The sequence below is a fragment of the Stomoxys calcitrans genome, chromosome 4, assembly GCF_963082655.1.
Source record: "Stomoxys calcitrans chromosome 4, idStoCalc2.1, whole genome shotgun sequence".
Taxonomy (NCBI): Eukaryota; Metazoa; Arthropoda; class Insecta; order Diptera; family Muscidae; genus Stomoxys; species Stomoxys calcitrans.
The window spans coordinates 99046458-99066615 of NC_081555.1; the positions used below are offsets into that span (position 1 = coordinate 99046458).

At 41.8% G+C, this 20158-nt stretch overlaps 1 protein-coding gene across 1 annotated transcript in view; it reads left to right on the forward strand.

The window, feature by feature from the left end:
* LOC106095995 (protein scalloped) overlaps window positions 1-20158 on the forward strand; it is a 637648-nt gene that overhangs the window by 329856 nt on the left and 287634 nt on the right. The gene's annotated exons all lie outside the window — the stretch shown is intronic.

The following is a 20158-nucleotide window of genomic DNA, read 5'->3' on the forward strand; positions in this document are numbered from 1 at the left end:
CGCCTTTTTTACAGATTTTTGCCATTATTTTTTTTTGTTTCTTTTCTCTGCCTTTATTTGTTTTACACAGATAGAGTAGAAGTCATCATCAACACGTAGTCCGTGTTTTGTTTATTTTTGCCATTTTGGGACCAGGGTGGCTGTACAAATTTCCTTTCTCCGCTATTGTCGTTATTTGGTGTGGCAGCAACTGTTTGACTTCTTATGCGCTAACTCCGATCATGTTCTGATGCTGTTGCAACCATCGTTGTTGTTGTTGTTGTTGCCGCTTATGTTGTTGCGGTTAAGTAAACCGCCAATATCTTGTTGCTGCTACCTACCACATAACCTCTTGGCCTCTCCTTTAAAAGCCCCCAATCTAAGACCACCTCCAGAGGGAGTTTCATTCACAGCTTTGGCTTGGCTTGCTTACAATTGTTTTTCACGGCTTTTTGTTGTAGTTGCAACGTTGCTGCTGTAGCTGCAACTGATGTGCGCCACCGCAACCATATTCAAGAGATTGCCTGTCTTTGGTTTTCTTTAACGGTAATTTTTATTTTATTACTGCACCTTTTTTCTCTTGTCGTGTGTTGCCAATGTGGCCGCAGCAGCAAGCCAGCTTCAGCTTCAGCTTTGGCTTTCATAGATGTTGTCATAGAAGGTGCTTCTGTTCTATGGGCAGGCAGGCAATACAGTGAAAACTGTGATGCGGCAGTCAAAATTAAGAAAAATTAGAAAGAATTTTGCTTAACTGCAACTTAAATTGGATATATTTTTATATAGAGACCATTTGGATTAGAAAAATCCTAAAATGCTTTTTTAAAACTAAATAAAGCTGAAGAAATCTAGGATTCCTTAAATTATAGTCTTTTTGAGAAGTTTCCAACATCACTGTATTTGCATGTGCACATGTTAGCTTACTCCCAATCCATCCTACCACTCCCTGTAGCCATGTATTAAAGAAGACCAAAAGCATTATTTTTTCCATCACTTGCAGCACAGAGGCGATAAATAATGGTAACATTGTTGGTTAGCTACATTGGCCTCAAGTATTGATCCTCCTCCAAATTGGTATCACGTTTCTGCTCATTAACAACGTGTGGAGTATTTATGTGAATGTAGATTGGGCCAATATATGGTTTAGGCCATGTACATTTGGAAGAGACTTTCTTTTTTATGACCCCACTCTCAACTACAGGATTAAAATAAAACAATTAAGAGCTGGCTAAGTTCGACAGGGCCGAATCTTATATACCCCCATGGATCGCATTTGTCGATTTCTAGGTAGGTTTATATGGGAGCTGTATCAAGCTATTGATCGATTCAGACATTATTTGACACGTATATTGAAGGTCAGGAGAAATGCCGATGTACAAAATTTCTGCCAAATCGGATGACAATTGCGCCCTCTAGAGGCTCACGAAGTCTATATCCCAGATCGGTTTATATGGCAGCTATATCAGGTTATGTACCGATTTACGCCATACTTCGCACAGTTATTGGAAGTCATAACAAAATATCTCATGCAAAATTTCAGCCAAATCGGATAAGAATTGCGCGCTCTATTGGCTCAAGAAATCAAGATCCAAGATCGGTTTATATGACAGCTATACCAGATTATGAACCGATTTGAATCATACTTAGCACAGTTGTTGGAAGTGATACCGAAACACTACGTGCAAAATTTCAGTCAAATCGGACGAGAAATGCGCCATCTAGAGGCTCAAGAAGTCAAGATTCAACATCGGTTTATATGGAAGCTATATCAGGTTATGGACCGATACAAAACCATACTAAATATAGTTGTTGGAAGTCATAACGAAACACGACATGCCGAATTTCAGCCAAATCGGACAAGAATTGCGCCCTCTAGAGGCTCAAGAAGTCAAGATTCAAGATCGGTTTATATGGAATCTATATCAGGTTATGGACCGATTCAAAACCATACTAAATATAGTTGTTGGAAGTCATAACGAAACACGTCAAGCTATTTTCAGCCGATCTCAAAATTCGAATTCTTGAGCCCATAGAGACCTCAATTTTCATCCGATTTGGCTGAAATTTAGAACAAAGACTTGAGTTATGACTTCCAATATATACGCCGTGTATGATCCGAATAGGTCTATAAACAGATATAGCTCCCAATTTTCACCTGATTTAGCTGAAATTTGGCCCAAAAACCTATCTTTTGCCTTAGAACATCAATGACATGATTTCGCCCTTTGCCAGAGGGCTCATCAGATTGCGTTGCTTCCAAAAGACTGCATCCTTCCTATCTTTTGCCTTAGAACATCAATGACATGATTTCGCCCTTTGCCAGAGGGCCTATCCTACCTATCTTTTGCCTTAGAACATCAATGACATGATTTCGCCCTTTGCCAGAGGGCTCATCAGATTGCGTTGCTTCCAAAAGACTGCATCCTTCCACCTACTCACCAATTAGTGAGCAGTGCAATGGTAGAAGCATAACTTTCAAATGAAACCTTGGGTTTTGTTAAGGCAAATGGTTAGTTTAAATCTATCAGTTGCGGACTGCAATTATCATGATTTCGCCCTTTGCCAGAGGGCTCATCAGATTGCGATGAGTGAAATTTAGAGTGAACTTTAATCAAATATATAATTGCCATTTCTGGCAAATTTAGTATTCCACGCTCATAGAACTTCTGGCCTTTATCTGCAAAAAACTGAACCAAGTGCGATTTTATAGCCTCATCATTGCCGAAAGTTTTACCGTTTAAGGAGTTCTGCAAAGATCGAAATAAATGGTAGTCTGATGGTGCAAGGTCAGGGCTATATGGTGGATGCATCAAAAGTTCCCAGCGTTCTCTAGCGTTGTCCTGGTGGAATATGACACCTTTACGATTGACCAATTCTGGTCGCTTCTCCTTGATGGCTGTATTCAATTTGTACAATTGTTGACAATAAATATCCGAATTAATCGTTTGGTTCCTTGGAAGCAGCTCAAAATATACCACACTCTTCCAATCCCACCAAACAGACAGCATAACCTTCTTTTGGTGGATATCAGCCTTTGAAGTGGTTTGAGCTGGTTCACCATGCGTTTTCGACTAACGTTGTTGTAAACAATCCATTTTTCATCTCCAGTTATGATTCGTTTTAAAAACGGATCGAATTCATTGCGTTTAAGGTGCATATCACAAGCGTTGATTCGGTTTGTTAAATGAATTTCTTTCATTACATGTGGTACCCAAATATCAAGCTTTTTCACCAGTTCAAGACTTTTTATGTGATAATGGACGGTTGATTTTGGTATATTTAACTTCTCTCCTATCTCACGCTCAGTTACATGACGATCCAATTCGATTAATGCTTTGATATGGTCATCATCAACTTCATTTGGCCGACCGAAAAATCTGCAATTACTTTTTGGGCAACCCAATATTTCAAGGTGTTACAAGCAGAATGACGAAATTAGTATACCCCAATACTATGGTGGAGAGTATAAAAAAATTGTTCTATAGTAAAAGAAGTTTGAAAACAAATTTCTCTGGAATTAACAAAATTTTGTAAAATTTTTTATGTGGAAAAAACTTTCTATAGAAGCAAAGTGTAAGGTACTCCATATTTTGATATCCAGGGCTGTGATGGGCGGTACTTCCCCCTTACATTAATTTCCATTAAAACCATATTTAAGAGATTGGTCTTTTTTTTGTTAGAATTTTTTGTCCAGTCTAATGGCAACACATAGTGACACCTGTCTCCTTGGTAGAAAAGAATTTTCCATTTACTAAAAGCGCAAAATTCTTGGTTGTTTTGATGGACAGGAAATTTAACCTCAGACCAGACATCTTGGAAAGAGCAAGAAAGGCAAGTCTTGCCTGCAAACAATCCATTGGTAAATGTTGGGGCTTTAAACTGCGTGTCATGCTCTGGGTATATTCTGCTGTTGTCAGACCTATAATGCCTTATGGTGTTGTAGTCTGGTGGACGGTGCTTCAAAAGGCCACTTATGGTTCAATACTCAAACGGATTCAAGGTTAGGTTAGCTTGAGTGAGGATGATATCAGACATAGACGCCAAAGCACCGCCGGGACCATATCGTGGCCCATTAGGATTCCTCAAAAGCCTTTATCTCTAATATCCATATTGTTCAACGGGTGTCGCCATTGATTCCGGCGTCAATACCCTCTCTCATACCATTTTGATAATAGAATAAAAAAATTCAATCTATCTGGATTCATTCCTCTTAGCTCCTCTAATGCCTGAAAGAAAAAAGATCTCAGTGTCTTATACCTACTATCACAAAATGCCGGACATTGGCAAAGGAAATGATAACTATCCTCGGCGGCGTCAGTTCCCCGACATCAGCGGCAGATGTCGTCATTTCTTATGCCTGTGAGTCATATGTGTACTTAGGTTATTATGTCCTGTTATAATGCCAATAACCGTTCCTATGCGAATCCTCTCCTTCGATAGTAGAGCATCCATGTTACAATTCAAACGTTCGTCCCATAGTTCACAAACTGCTGTTGGGTTACATCTATTAAACCAAAAATTGGCCCACGAACATTCCATTAAGGAACAGGGGAAACTTCTCACATATCAATGAGTGCAGTCCGATTCAAGTTTTTAGCACAATGCTTTTTATAGCCGAGTCCGAATGGCGTGCCGCAGTGCGAAACCTCTTTGGAGAGAAGTTTTACATGGCATAGTACCTCACAAATATTGCCAGTATTAGGAGGGGATAACCACCGCTGAAATATTTTCTTAATGTTTTCGCCAGGATTCGATCCCAGGCGTTCAGCGTCCTAGGTGGACATGCCAACCTCTGAGCTATGGTGGCCTCCACGTTTTCTTATAATGTAGTCGGAGCTCATAGTAGACATGTGATAGAGGCGGGTGAATTTCCATTATCAAAACCGTGATAAGATTTGCACCCTCTCTCACAAGCAAATCAGCCTTCTCGATACCTAGCACATCTTTTTGACCAGGAATCCAACATAGGGTCACTTTGTGTTGTCTGTGCAGTCGCTTCAAAAAGTCCCGACAACGTTGCAGTGTTCTAGATCCAATGCTCGTACCCATAAGAGCCTAAGCGCCGCCTGACTACCACTATAAATGCGGACATCTGACCGGTCAATACGTTTTATTAGCACTAACCCAACAGCTGTGGCAATCGCAAAGACTTCCGCCTGGTAGATACTGCAATCGTCCCCCATGCGAGACGTCGATTTGTATTTCTGCACATCCAATACCACATTCCGCATCCAGTGCCACAATCCATATTCGATCCATCTGTAAAAATGGGAAAATCCCCAAACCGCATTCAACCAGGGTAGCACACGCAGCCTTCAGTTCACAAATTCCATCCTTGTCAGGTAGTCAGTCAGTATGGCCGGCTTGCAGCCATAGTCCCGTCGAACAGACCGGTATGTGTGACGGGTAGCCTTCGAAGCTGATCCAGTTGCAACACCCTGAGCAGCGTTCTCTCGGCGGATTTCCTGACATACAGGTCAATCGGCTGAATCCCCAGCAACACCTCCAAAGATTTGGTCGCAGTAGTACCCAAAGCCCCACTTATAAATCTCAGAGCCGCCCTGTTCACCTTGTCTTATATGCGACTCGAATTCCTTCGCAGGCCACCAGACATGGCAACCACAGGTCAGTACCAGTCGCACCACCGCCGAGCATAGGCGGTGCATCAATCCTTGCTGCACACTCCAACTCTTCCCAACAAGACTCTGGCCAAAAACAGAGCTACCAAGACCTATCTGATCCTAGACTCAAGATTCAAGCCCCAGTTCAAGTTACTTTCCAGAATAATCCCAAGTAACCTTGCCGAGTGCAGCCAGTGCATCAATCTAGGCCGCAGATCCCAATTCCTCCTTACAAGACTCTGGCACGAATAGAAAGCCGCGAAGGCCTTTCTGAACCTAGGCTCCAGATTCAAGCCCAAATTCAACTTCGCAGTAGTGCCCTTAGCCTCACTTATAAATCTCATAGCCACCCTGTTCACATACATGCGACACGAATTCCGTCACAGACCACCAGATATGGCAAGCATAGGGCAGCACCGGAAGCACTACCGCCGATAACAGCCAGTGCATCAATCTGGGCCGCAGACCCCAACTCCTCCCAATAAAACGAATAGAGAGCTACGAAGGCCTTTCTGACAATAGACCGCAGATTCAAGCCCCAATTAAACTTACTGTCCAGAATAATCGCAAGAAACATTTCCGAATACAGCCAGTGCATCAATCTAGGCCGCAGACACCAACTCCTCCCAATAAAACGAATAGAGAGCTACGAAGGCCTTTCTTACCCTTGACTCTAGATTCCTGTCCCAGTGCAACTTACTGTTCAGAATAATCCCAAGGAACCTTGCCGAGTACAGCCAGTGCATCAATCTAGGCCGCAGATCCCAATTCCTCCTAACAAGAATCTGGCACGAATAGAAAGCCGCGAAGACCTTTCTGACCCTAGACACCAGATTCAAGCCCCAGTTCAACTTACTATCCAGAATAAACCCAAGGAACCTTGCCGAGTGCAGCCAGTGCATCAATATAGGCCGCAGACCTCAACTCCTTCCAACTAGACTCTGGCGCGAATAGAGAGCTGCGAAGGCCTTTCTGACCCTAGACACCAGATTCAAGCCCCAGTTCAACTTACTATCCAGAATAAACCCAAGGAACCTTGCCGAGTGCAGCCAGTGCATCAATCTAGGCCGCAGACCCCAACTCCTTCCAACTAGACTCTGGCGCGAATAGAGAGCTGCGAAGGCCTTTCTGACCCTAGGCTCCAGTTCAACTTATTGATCAGAATAAATCCCATGAACCTTGTACCGAGTACACCCAGTGCATCAATATGGGCCGCAGATCTCAATTCCTCCTAACAAGACTCTGGCACAAATAGAGAGCCGCGAAGGCCTTTTCTGACCATAGACTCCAGATTCAAGCCCCAGTTCAACTTACTGTTCAGAATAATCCCAAGGAACCATGCTGAGTACAGCCAATGCATCAATCTAGACCGCAGACCCCAACTACTCCCAACAAGACTGTGGCACGAATAGAGAGCTACAAAGGCTTTTCTGACCATAGACTCCAGATTCAAGCCCCAGTTCAACTTACTGTCCAGAATAATCCCAAGGAACCTTGCCGACCCGACAGCTCCAAGGCCCTTACAGTCTAGGCAATTTAAACCCAGTCACCTTTCGCCTTCTCGTGAACAATGCCAACTCTGTCTTCCTGGCATTTACACCCAGACTACACCCAGTAGCCCAAGAAGCCGTTACCCCGAGGGCGGTGTCTAAAATCCCAAATAGGGTATAGGAAATAATCCCTTTCGCCCACTCTATGTCCGGAAATGCCGCCAACGCGAATTTCTTAAACTCAAGAGAGCGCAATTCTCGTCCGATTTGACTGAAATGTTGCACATTGTGTTTTGTTATCACTTTCAACATTTGGGAGAAGTATGGTTGAAATCTGTTCATAACTTGGTGTAGCTGCCATATAAACCGATCTTGGGTCTTGACTTCTTAGGCTTCTAGAGGGCGCAATTATCGTCCGATTTGACTGAAATTTTGCACATTGTGTTTTGATATCACTTCCAACATTTGTGCAAAGTATGGTTCAAATCGGTTCATAACCTGATATAGGTGTCATATAAGCCGATCTTGGGTCTTGACTTCTTGAGCCTCTAGAGGGCGCAATTCTCGTCCGATTTGACTGAAATTTTGCACATTGTGTTTTGATATGACTTCCAACATTTGTGCAAAGTATGGTTCAAATCGGTTCATAACCTGATATAGGTGCCATATCAACCGATCTTGGGTCTTGACTTCTTGAGCCTCTAGAGGGCGCAATTCTCATCCGATTTGACTGAAATTTTGCACATTGTGTTTTGATATGACTTCCAACATTTGTGCGAAGTATGATTCAAATCGGTTCATAACCTGATAATGGTGCCACATAAACCGATCTTGGGTCTTGACTTCTTGAGCCTCTAGAGGGCGCTATTCTCGTCCGATTTGACTGAAATTTTGCACGTTGTGTTTTGATATCACTTCCAACATTTGGGCGAACTATGGTTCAAATCGGTTCATAACCTGATATAGCTGCTATATAAACCGATCTTGGCTCTTGACTTTTTGAGGGCGCTATTCTCGTCCGATTTGACTGAAATTTTGCACATTGTGTTTTGATATGACTTCCAACATTTGTGCGAAGCATTGTCCAAATCGGTTCATAGCCTGGTATAGGTGTCATATAAACCGATCTTGGGTCTTGACTTTTTGAGCTTTTAGAAGGCGCAATTCTCGTCCGATTTGACTGAAATTTAGCACGAGGTGTTTTGATATGACTTCCAAAAACTGTGATAAGTATGGCGCAAATCGGTACATAACCTGATATAGCTGCCATATAAACTGATCTGAGATCTTGACTTTTAGAGCCTCCTGAGAGCGCAATTCCCATCCGATTTAGCAGAAATTCTGTACAACGGCTTCTTCCATGGCCTTTAACATACGTTTGCAATATGGTCTGAATCGATCTATAGCTTGATACAGCTCCCTTATAAACTGATCTCCCGATTTTGCTTCTTGTGCCCCGAATCGGACTATAACTTGATAAAGCTCCTCCTCCGTCCTTATTCATTATTTTTTGTTTGCCTAAAAGGAGATACTGCGCAAAGAACTCAACAGATGTGACGCATGGTGGAGGTTATATAAGATTCGGCCCTGCCGAACTTAGCACGCTTTTACTTGTTCAACCTAACCTAACCATATCAGATAATGAACCGATTTAAATCATACTTGGTGCTGCTGTTTGATGCCATAGTGAAACGTTACGTTCGACATTTCAGCCAAATCAGACAATAAGTGCGCCCTCTAGAGGGGATTCCCAAACGGGAGATCAGTTTATATGGCAGTTTTAACGGGTTATGGACCGATTTGAAACATGCCCAGCATATATATTGGCTTGCCCAAAAAGTAATTGCGGATTTTTTAAAAGAAAGTAAATGCATTTTTAATAAAACTTAGAATGAACTTTAATCAGATATACTTTTTTACACTTTTTTTCTAAAGCAAACTAAAAGTAACAGCTGATAACTGACGGAAGAAAGAATGCAATTACATGGTCATAAGCTGTGAAAAAATTTGTCAACGCCGACTATATGAAAAATCCGCAATTACTTTTTGGGCAATCCAATATATACTTTGTTGGAGTTACAAACGAAATGACGTCGTTGTATACCCCCATCCTATGGTGGACGGCAAAAAAAGGATTTTTTTTGCTAATAAAATATTTAAAAAAAGTTTTCCATAGATATAAAATTGTGCCAAAATTTTCTCTTCCCATAAACTGTTAAGGGGAAAATAAATTTGAAAATTTTTCAATATTTTTAAGTTTAGCATTTATCTTTTCTATAATGCTCCTTAACCCAAACATGTCCAAGAAAATTAATTTTTGAAGCTCTGAAAACCGATTGCATTGAATCTGACATCAAATCTCTTGGCACTTGTGCTGCTTTATACATGGTAGCAGATTACTGACAAGGAAAAGAACATGGTCGTGGTGTTCCCATTTCATACTGCCTTTCCCAAACTGTCCTGCCATCTACTCGATTGTTGGTTCGTCTGTCCGTCTGTCTTTCGGTTGGTGTAATAACGAATTTGGTTACTTTGTTTACCTGCTTCTTGTCGCCCTGTCGAAAATAAAACCAACACAAAAATAATTGCAATTTTATTACTTTAACCTGTTTTTGGGTCGTTCCAGGCTTTGTTCGTGTTCTTGTTTTTGGCATTTGTGGTAACATTTTGTGCAGAACATGCATCATGATGACTCGCTGGTACTCACTTGTGTGATGGTGATGGCTTTTCTACCGATGTCGGGCAATTTTACTTTTTTCGCAGCTCCGAATTCGTTCTTCTTTATTTTTGTGGCATTTTTTTTTCGGTGTGCAGCACTGGCTCTTATGTTCATTTGGGCTGTTAACAATTTCCATGTAAAAATTGCCTTTTCATTAGGGTCACGGTCTTATTATAATGAACGTGTGTGTGTGCGCCTCTTTGTCTGTCTGTCCGTCTGTCTGGTGGTCTCTGTGCTGCTCCTCTTGAGCATTTTGCGAAGTTAGTGCTACCAAAAAATGGGGCCGTCTGGGGTTACAGTGCAATAGAGAACAAAAAGAGTTGCCATATAAACTTTTTATAAAATTTAAAAAAAATCTAATTTTTCTAAAGAATTTTATCATCATTTTATTGCTAGAGAAAATTTTTTCAAAATTTTAGTTCTATAGAAGCATATCTGGCATCACTTTATCTGCCTTTCGACTCTCCGACACCACCACCTACGTCGGAGCTGCAACGTTTGGTAAGGAAAGCCATACAGACAGGAAACAAGGTACTGACAAAGTGCGATGCGAACTCGGGACAAAGGGCTAATAACATTTAATATTGGTAACACCGCTACCTTTGTTAAGGGGAGGAGGCATTAGATGTGACGATATTGCCAACTTGGAAAATTTTGCCCATGAACGTTCCACTAAGAAACAGGGGCAAACTTCTCACACCTCAATGAGTGCAGTCCGATTCAAGCTTAAGCTCCATGATAAGGGGCCTCCTTTTTATAGCCGAGTCCAAACGGCGTGCCGCAGTGCGACACCTCTTTGGAGAGAAGATTTACATGACATAGTACCTCACAAATGTTGCCAGCATTAGGAGGGGAAAACCACCACTGAAAATTTTTTCCTAATGGTCTCGCCAGGATTCGAACTCGGGCGTTTAACGTCATAGGCGGACATGTTAACCTCTGCGCTACAGTGTTCCGAAAAATCTAATCGAGGAGGTCCAGGATGGCAGGGTCGCCATGGAACACTCTCTCTCTCTCTCTCTCTCTCTCTCTGACCATCGCTACATTAGGTTTAGAATCGCTCCGCCAGCGCCGATTCTGATAAGCTTCCGGAATAGGTTGAAAACCAGCTGGACAAAATTCGGAAGACCACTAAGAAGAAGACTTAGAAGACATTGCCAACAATGTCAACAGGATTACGACTACTCTAGTGGGGTCTTTCGAAGATATTGGGTTGCCCAAGAAGTAATTGCGGATTTTTCATATAGTCGGCGTTGACAAATTTTTTCAGCGGCTTGTGACTCTGTAATTGCATTCTTTCTTCTGTCAGTTATCAGCTGTTACTTTTAGCTTGCTTTAGAAAAAAATTGTAAAAAAAGTATATTTGATTAAAGTTCATTCTAAGTTTTATTAAAAATGCATTCTTTTAAAAAATCCGCAATTACTTTTTGTGCAACCCAATAGTTGGCCTCTTCGAGAAGGGAATTCAGCCCAAGAAAAACAGTGGATGACTGGGGAGATTCGCAATATTGGGAAAGAGGTACGTAGACTTTTTAACAGAGCGTGTCGTAAAAAAGCGGAAGTTTATTGGGATGTGTATTACACACGGCTCAAGGAATACAATAAGATTACCAGAACGGGAAAAACGTGCCTCCTGGAAGCTTTTCTGCAATCAGGTCGATAGCTTTAATGATGCCGCCAAGATGAAAAATTTTCTCTCAAACACCCATGTCCAAACTGAAACTTTAGCAGACGACATGGGAGTGAGAGCAGAGACAACGGAGGATATGTTGAGGCTTTTGATGCAAACGCATATTCCACAGGATACGACGGGACTCTGGGAGATACCGGAATCTTGGAATAATGAGGTTGAACGCAGGCCTATCATAGCGGAATTTATGGTCAAGAAAGCCTTGATGAGCTTCAAACCATTAAAGTCAACCGGACCAGAAGGAATATTTCCGGCGTTACTACAAAAGTTGACCGACTATCAGGCGCCTCATCTGGCCACTACATTCACGACTGATCGAAGGCTTATTATAGCGGAATTTATGGTCGAGAAAGCCTTGATGAGATTCAAACTATTGGGTTGTCCAAAAAGTAATTGCGGATTTTTCATATAGTCGGCGTTGACAAATTTTTTCAGCGGCTTGTGACTCTGTAATTGCATTCTTTCTTCTGTCAGTTATCAGCTGTTACTTTTAGCTTGCTTTAGAAAAAAAGTGTAAAAAAGTATATTTGATTAAAGTTCATTCTAAGTTCCATTAAAAATGCATTTACTTTCTTTTAAAAAATCCGCAATTACTTTTTGGGCAACCCAATATTAAAGTCATCCAGACCAGAAGGAATTTTTCCGATGTTACTACAAAAGTTGGCCGACTATCTGGCGCCCCAACTGGCCAATATTTTCACAACATACCTAGGACTTGCATATACTCCGAAGCCTGGCAGAAGGCAAGGGTGGTATTTTTACCCCAGCCCTGCAAGGCAAGTTATGCGACATCAAAGGCCTACGGACCAAATTACGTCCTTTTTTCTCAAAACCATGGAACGTAAAGTGAATCCCATGATAAAGAGTAGGACATCCAGCCAACTGCTCAAATACAAACAGCATGTCTATGCCAAGAGTCCTATGAAGAGTCCTTCGATGCCAAAACGTACACCCTGGCGGTATGCAATGACATCGAGGGGACTTTTAACAATGTGTGGACCGACACACTCATCCAATACTTAGACCAGTACCGGGTGGACCCGGTCCCTAGAGAGTGGATAAACCATATGCTAAGAAATAGGTGGATAAATTGCGGGTCTCATGACATAAATATAAGGGAGAAAGTGGCTCAAGGCACGCTACAGTGGGCATTTTATCACCACTCCTTTAGATGACCACCATAAATAACCCATTACGGATGCTGACTGGGGAGGGATTTGAACCCGTCTATAATGCAGACAATGTTATAATACTTCTTAGGGTTAAGGATCCGAACCAGCTGTGCAGAAGGTCCGAAAGGGTCTTGCATATGGCATATAACTGGGCTAGAACCAGAGGTCCTAATGTTAACTCAGAGAAGACTGAAATATGCCTGTTTAAGGGGAAGACAAAGGTGGAACAATTTGAGGCACCACTTTTCCTCAATAAAACGATTTCCATATTCAGATATGGAAATCGTTTTATCGTTTATCGCTTCCATATTCAGATATGGAAAGGTCAAATACTTAGGAGTGATCTTGTATAGGAAACTGAATTGGAAGTGTCACATTCAGGAGCGTACCGAGAAGGCTCACAGATGTTGGACACTATGTAGACGGGCCGTAGGCTCCAAATGGGGCCTAAATCCGAGGACAGTCCACTGGCTCTACAGAAGAGTGATTAGACCAATAATTACTTACGCCGCAGTAGTCTGGTGGACTACTATGGAGAAAAAGTGCAATCAGGTTCAGAGAACATGTTGTCTTGGCATTGGCGGAGCGATGAGGACCACGCCCACTAGGGCAATGGAGACTATTCTAGATATCCGACCCATTGACATACAGATTAAGTGTTAGGCAGCTACTGCGGCTATGAGACTTAAGGTGATGGGAAAATGGATTGCGGATGGGAGCAGCTCATACCATCGCGGTATAATTGAGGCGACGATAGGAAAACTGTAAGGGAGGGTCGAGATTTCTGATCGATTACCTGTGACGACACTTGAGGTCTGGTGCTAGTCACAGCGGTGCAGTCTTGGACTGACGAAATCCTAGCATTGTCATCTTGATGATCATGTTACACGGATAGATCAAATCCAGAAGACAGGGTGGCCCTTGAGATTTGCATTGAGAACCCAGCGACTGAGATCTGTTTTAGACTGCCTGACCATAATACGGTCCTGCAGGTGGAGATCCGGGCGATCACGGAATGCGCAAGGTGGTATGGTGCTAACGCGAGGAGGTCGAGTGTGAACATCTTTACGGACAGAAAAAAGGCCCTAAGGGCAATAACAACCAGGACGGTAAGGTCACGAACAGTCTTGCAATGTAAGAAGGAAATTAACGCCTTCTCTGAGGATGGGAAAATCCGCATCGTTTGGATGCTGGGCCATAACGGAGTTAGGGGCAATGAAAAGGCAGACGATTTGACAGTGAAGGCCAGAAGACTGCCGTCCATAAACTTGGTTAACCCGAAGACTTTCGGTTCGATGCAGTCCGATTTAAAGGTAATTAGTGTAACACTGTGGAACAGCGAAACAGTCGGTAGGACGACGAAGATCCTATGGGGTGATCTGGATCGTGAGAGGACAAGCCTATTACTGAAAGGAAGTAAGAAGGAGGTCAGTTTAGCTTTTGGTGTCATAACGGGAGACATAGGACTACTAGCTCACTCATGCAAAATCCGTGTGGCAAGTGATAGCGTGTGTAGGGGATGATGGGGAAGATGATGAGACGTTGGAGCATTTCCTTTGTCATTGCCAGGTTTTCGCGTCTAACAGATACCACCACTTAGGTGGGGACACAATACCAGTCCTGAACCAACCAGCTTAGAAGCGTATTTTCAGTATTTAGAGCTCATAACAAGCCGATTACTGGCTTAGGTGTATGTCCATAGTGGCATGGGGCGTATTAACATCCGCACCCTCTTTCAACCAAACCTAAACTAACCTGAAGTCGCCAGGCCCTGATTATGTATCATCAGGATGAATTACAAGCTGTGTCTGATAGACTGGTTCCTTACCACACGAAGGCGAAAGATTTTCGTCCTATTAGTCTGTCATCCGTTATGCTGAAGACTGTTGAGAGGTTGATAGAAGCATATCTTAGGACAAAGATCCCTGGAGATCGCCTGTCGCGGCAGCTGCATGCATATAGTAAAGGCAAATCCACTGAAACAGCCCTTCTTGGCCTAGACGGCTACATAGAGCGTTTACATCGCTGTCAAGGAATATATTGGTTGCCCAAAAAGTAATTGCGGATTTTTTAAAAGAAAGTAAATGCATTTTTAATAAAACTTAGAATGAACTTTAATCAAATACACTTTTTTTCGAAAGCAAGCTAAAAGTAACAGCTGATAACTGAGAGAAGAAAGAATGCAATTACAGAGTCACAAGCTGTGAAAAAATTTGTCAACGCCAACTATATGAAAAATACGCAATTACTTTTTGGGCAACCCAATACAATGGTAGCATTTCTTGAAGGTGCTTTCAATAATGCAAAACCGACGTCTATTATGAAGGAGTTGGAGTTTCTAGGCATCAACTTTACCGTAAGAAAGTTTATTAAAAACTTACTTACTAAAAGACACATTACGGCAGGCATGGGATCTAAAAAGATGGGTCAGCAGAGGAACTCTTCAAGGAGGTGTACAGTCTCCTCTACTTTGGAATATAGCCATAAACAATATATTATTGTCTCTGGGAGAAAAAGGCGTAAAAGTGCTCGCGTAGCAATTGCGGTTAGGGTAAAGTTTGCCAGGACTCTAAGAAATATATTGGGTTGCCCAAAAAGTAATTGCGGATTTTTTAAAAGAAAGTAAATGCATTTTTGATAAAGCTTAGAATGAACTTTAATCAAATATACTTTTTTTACACTTTTTTTCTAAAGCAAGCTAAAAGTCACAGCTGATAACTGACAGAAGAAAGAATGCAAAAAATTTGTCAACGCCGACTATATGAAAAATCCGCAATTACTTTTTGGGCAACCCAATACTTCAGGATGCTCTACGTGCAACAGCAAAGTGGGCTACCGAAAGTGGTCTAGGTATAAATCCGTGCAAGACGGAGGTAGTTCTTTCCATCAGGATATACATGTTACCTACCAGGGCACCTTTCTCCTTGGGTGCAGAGAATGTTCCAGTTCCATGTACAGAAAGCGCAAAATACCTGGGTGTTCGGCTGGACAGGAAATTGAACTTCATATCCAACATTTCGGAAAAGGCAAAAAAGGCAACTCTTGCTCTATACACCTGCAAGAGCGCCATTGGCAAAGTTGGGGGCTTAGACCTCATACTATGCATTGGGTATATACTGTAGTTGTCAGACTAAAAATGCTATATGGTGTTGTAGTCTGGTGGACGGCGCTTCAAAAGACCACCTACTGCTCAATATTTAACCGGATTCAAAGGATGGCTCGTTTGTGCATCACAGCCGCACTGAGGACGACACCTACTGATGTACTGAATTTAATGCTACATCTAATGCCCCTGCGCATTGTCAGTAGATGAATTGCTGCGACCACAGCCGTGAAGTTAAGGAAGCATTCTCTTTGGTCGTGTAGCGGCTACGGGCACTGTGTTATCCTTGATACAATATCCGATGTTCCAGGCAGTGTGGATTACACCCTACCTGTGCCGCTTTTTGATAAAAAGTACTGTACCACTATTCCTAATGGAACCAATTGGAACTATTGGGTTGCCCAAAAAGTAATTGCGGATTTTTTAAAAGAAAATAAATGCATTTTTAATAAAACTTAGAATGAACTTTAATCAAATATACTTTTTTTACACTTTTTTTCTAAAGCAAGCTAAAAGTAACAGCTGATAACTGACAGAAAAAAGAATGCAATTACAGAGTCACAAGCTGTGAAAAAATTTATCAACGTCGACTATATGAAAAATCCGCAATTACTTTTTGGGCAACCCAATACGATATCCCTGGTAATAGAAGTTACATAGACTTCTATACGGATGGTTCCAAACTAGACGACCAGGTGGACTTAGGGGTGTACTGTAAAGATCTAGAACTGGTCATATCGAAAAGGATACTCGATCACTGCAGTGTGTACCAAGCGAAGATCCTTGCAATTAAGGAAGTGGTGGAATGGCTTAGATATACTGTCATAACGACGATTGGCATAAATATCTTCTCAGACAGCCAGACAGTCATTAAATCCCTGGGGAATGTATTTCTGCACACAAAAGCCGCCCTCGACAGTCGCAGATCTCTGAACGAGATGGCTGAACAGTTCAAAATTCACCTGTTCTGGGTGCCGAGCCACAGAGATAACCCAGGGAATTGTAACGCGGACGAGCTTGCAAGACTAGGAACTGCCTTACACATTCCAGGGAATCTGAAATCTGTGGTCACGCCTCCTGCGACATGTAAGCTAAGTTTTCAGGACCAGGCCCGAAGGACAACGACTGTTAGATGGTCACAAAGAGGGTTCTGTGACCCTTGCAGAACCATGTGGCCCAATCTAGACTTGAAGACAGGTCATTGTTTAATCGGAAAACATGCTGACAGACTGAAGGTAACCTGTAATGACTTTTGCTTTGAGAACATCGAAAAAGAAGAGACTACAGAACACCTCCTGTGTGTGTGTGTCTCGCACTATCAGTCAGAAGGAGCTCCACTTTAGGTTCTCATTTCTTTGAGAACCTGTCTGATTTAGCGGATGTGCACATTCGCAAGTTGTTGGGCTTTTTGAAGCGATCTGGATGGTTCAACGGTAGAAACTAGAAGGCATCTTCCTTCTTCTGTTCCTGTGGTATCACAATGGACGAAATCGCCTAAGTGAGTCTGATGGCAGACTGCCACTTAAACCTAACCTAACCTATGGTCTAAATCGGTTTATAACCTTATATTGCTGCCATATGAACCGCTCTCGGATCTTGACATTTTGAGCCGCTAGAGGGCGCAATTATCATGCCATTTAGTTAAAATTCTGCATGAAGTGTTTTGGTTGGACCATGAACAACTGTGCCAAGTACGATCCAAATCGGTTCATTACCTGTTATAGGTGCTATATAAACCGATCTTGGATCTTGACTTCGTGAGCCTCTAGAGGGCGCAATTATTTTCTGATTTGGCTGAAATTTTCCATGAAGTGTTTTGGTGTGACCATGAACAACTGTGCCAAGTATGATATAAATCGGTTCATTACCTGTTATAGGAGCCATATAAACCGATCTTAGATCTTGACTTTTTGAGCCGCTAGAGGGCGCAATTATTTTCCGATTTGGCTGAAATTTTGCATGAAGTGTTTTGGTTGAACCTGACTATGCCAACTACGATCCAAATCGGCTCATTACCAGTTATAGGAGCCATATAAACCGATCTTGGATCGTGCCTTCGTGAGCCTCTAGAGGGCGCAATTATTTTCCGATTCCGCTGAAATTTTGCATGAAGTGTTTTGGTTTGACCTGACTGTGCCAAGTACGATCCAAATCGGTTCATTACCTGTTATAGGTGCCATATTAACCGATCTTGAATCGTGACTTTGTGAGCCTCTAGAGGGCGCAATTAATTTCCGATTTGGCTCAATTTTGCATGAAGTGTTTTGGTTTGATCATCAACAACTGTTCTTAGCAGGGTAGAAATCGGTTCATAAACTGATATAGCTCCCATATAAACCGATTTCGGATCTTGACTTCTTGAACCACTAGATAAAGTATTTTATTTTGTCTTGCAACAACTATGCCAAGTTCGGTCTAAATAAGTTCTCATAATGATATAGCTCCTATATAAACCGATCTCCCGATTGGACTTTTAGCGCCTATAGAGGGCGCAGTTCTTATCCCATTTTGTTGAAATTATGCAGAATGACTTCCACTTTGGTCTCCAACAGCCAAACCAATTATGGCCCCAATCGGTTTATAACTGGGTATACCTCCAATAGCATGGCAATTCTTATCCATTATCATTTGTTTCCCTCTAAAGAGATATCGGGCAAAGAACTTGACAAATGTGATCCAGGGTGGAGGGTATATAAAATTCGGCCCAGCTGAACATAGCACGCTATTACTTGTTATACCCTCCACCATAAGATGGGGGGTATACTAATTTCGTCATTCTGTTTGTAACTACTCGAAATATTCGTCTGAGACCCCATAAAGTATATATATTTTTGATCGTCGTAACATTTTATGTCGATCTAGCCATGTCCGTCCGTCTGTCCGTCCGTCCGTCCGTCTGTCTGTCGAAAGCACGCTAACTTCCGAAGGAGTAAAGCTAGCCGCTTGAAATTTTGCACAAATACTTCTTATCAGTGTAGGTCGGTTGGTATTGTAAATAGGCCATATCGGTCCATGTTTTGATATAGCTGCCATATAAACCGATCTTGGGTCTTGACTTCTTGAGCCTCTAGAGTGCGCAATTCTTATCCGGTTAGGATGAAATTTTGCACGACGTGTTTTGTTATTATATCCAACAACACTGCCAAGTATGGTTCAAATCGGTCCATAACCTTATATAGCTGCCATATACACCGATCTTGGGTCTTGACTTCTTGAGCCTCTAGAGTGCACAATTGTTATCCGATTGGAATGAAATTTTGCACGACGTGTTTTGTTATGATATCCAACAACTGTGCCAAGTATAGTACAAATCGGTTCATAACCTGATATAGCTGCCATATAAACCGATCTGGGATCTTGATTTCTTGAGCCTCTAGAGATCGCAATTATTATCCGATTTGCCTGAAATTATGTACTACGAATCCTCTCATGACCATCAACATACGTGTTTATTATGATCTGAATCGTCTATAGCCCGATACAGCTCCCATATAAATCGATCTCTCTATTTTACTTCTTGAGGCCCCAAAGGGCGCAATTCTTATTCGAATTGGCTGACATTTTATACAGGTCTCCAACATGTAGTAATATAATAATAGCAGAGTAAATCTTTTCTTATATCCTTTTTTGCCTAAGGAGAGATGCCGGGAGAAGAACTCGGCAAATGCGATCCAGGGTGGAGGGTATATAAAATTCGGCCCAGCTGAACATAGCACGCTTTTACTTGTTTTTTAATATTTTTTTTCTATAAGAAAAATTTTACCAATCTTTTGTTTCTATACAAAAAAAAACTGGCAACCCTGTTATTTCCGAGTACCATCACCGATGTTGCACCATCACCACCATTGTCGCACTGCCGCAATGTACTTTGGATGACATATGAGTTCTTGGCAAATTGCATTTTAAAATCATTGTCGCCGGCAGTTACTCTGCACTCAGTCGCCGTGTTTAACATTAACATCCCCCCAGCCCCTTGTAGCCAACAACCTTCCCCACATTTTGGAGGAGATTTGGTTTTCAGTTTTGTGCATCTCATGCGACATTGTAAAGTGTTATTAAAAACAAAGTTTTAAATTTTAATCGGGGTTTTTTTTGGTTATCACTTCCATTTGCATTTACTTTGACCAAATTTTAAGTTGAAGGACGTGATTTGTTTATTTCGTGGTTCAAAGTTGATTTTTTTGCACATTTAATTTTTATTTTTGGCTACTCACTGCTTTGTGCAGAAACTTACAACACCTTTGAATTCAAATTTGTGCCTTACCTAGAAAATTTATAATTTCAATAATTTGAAAAGCCATTATGCTTTGAGAGTAGCCTTGTCATAATTACTCAAGAACTAAATTTTGTTAAAAAAGTGAGGTTTTCATTAAATTTTTCTTTTTGG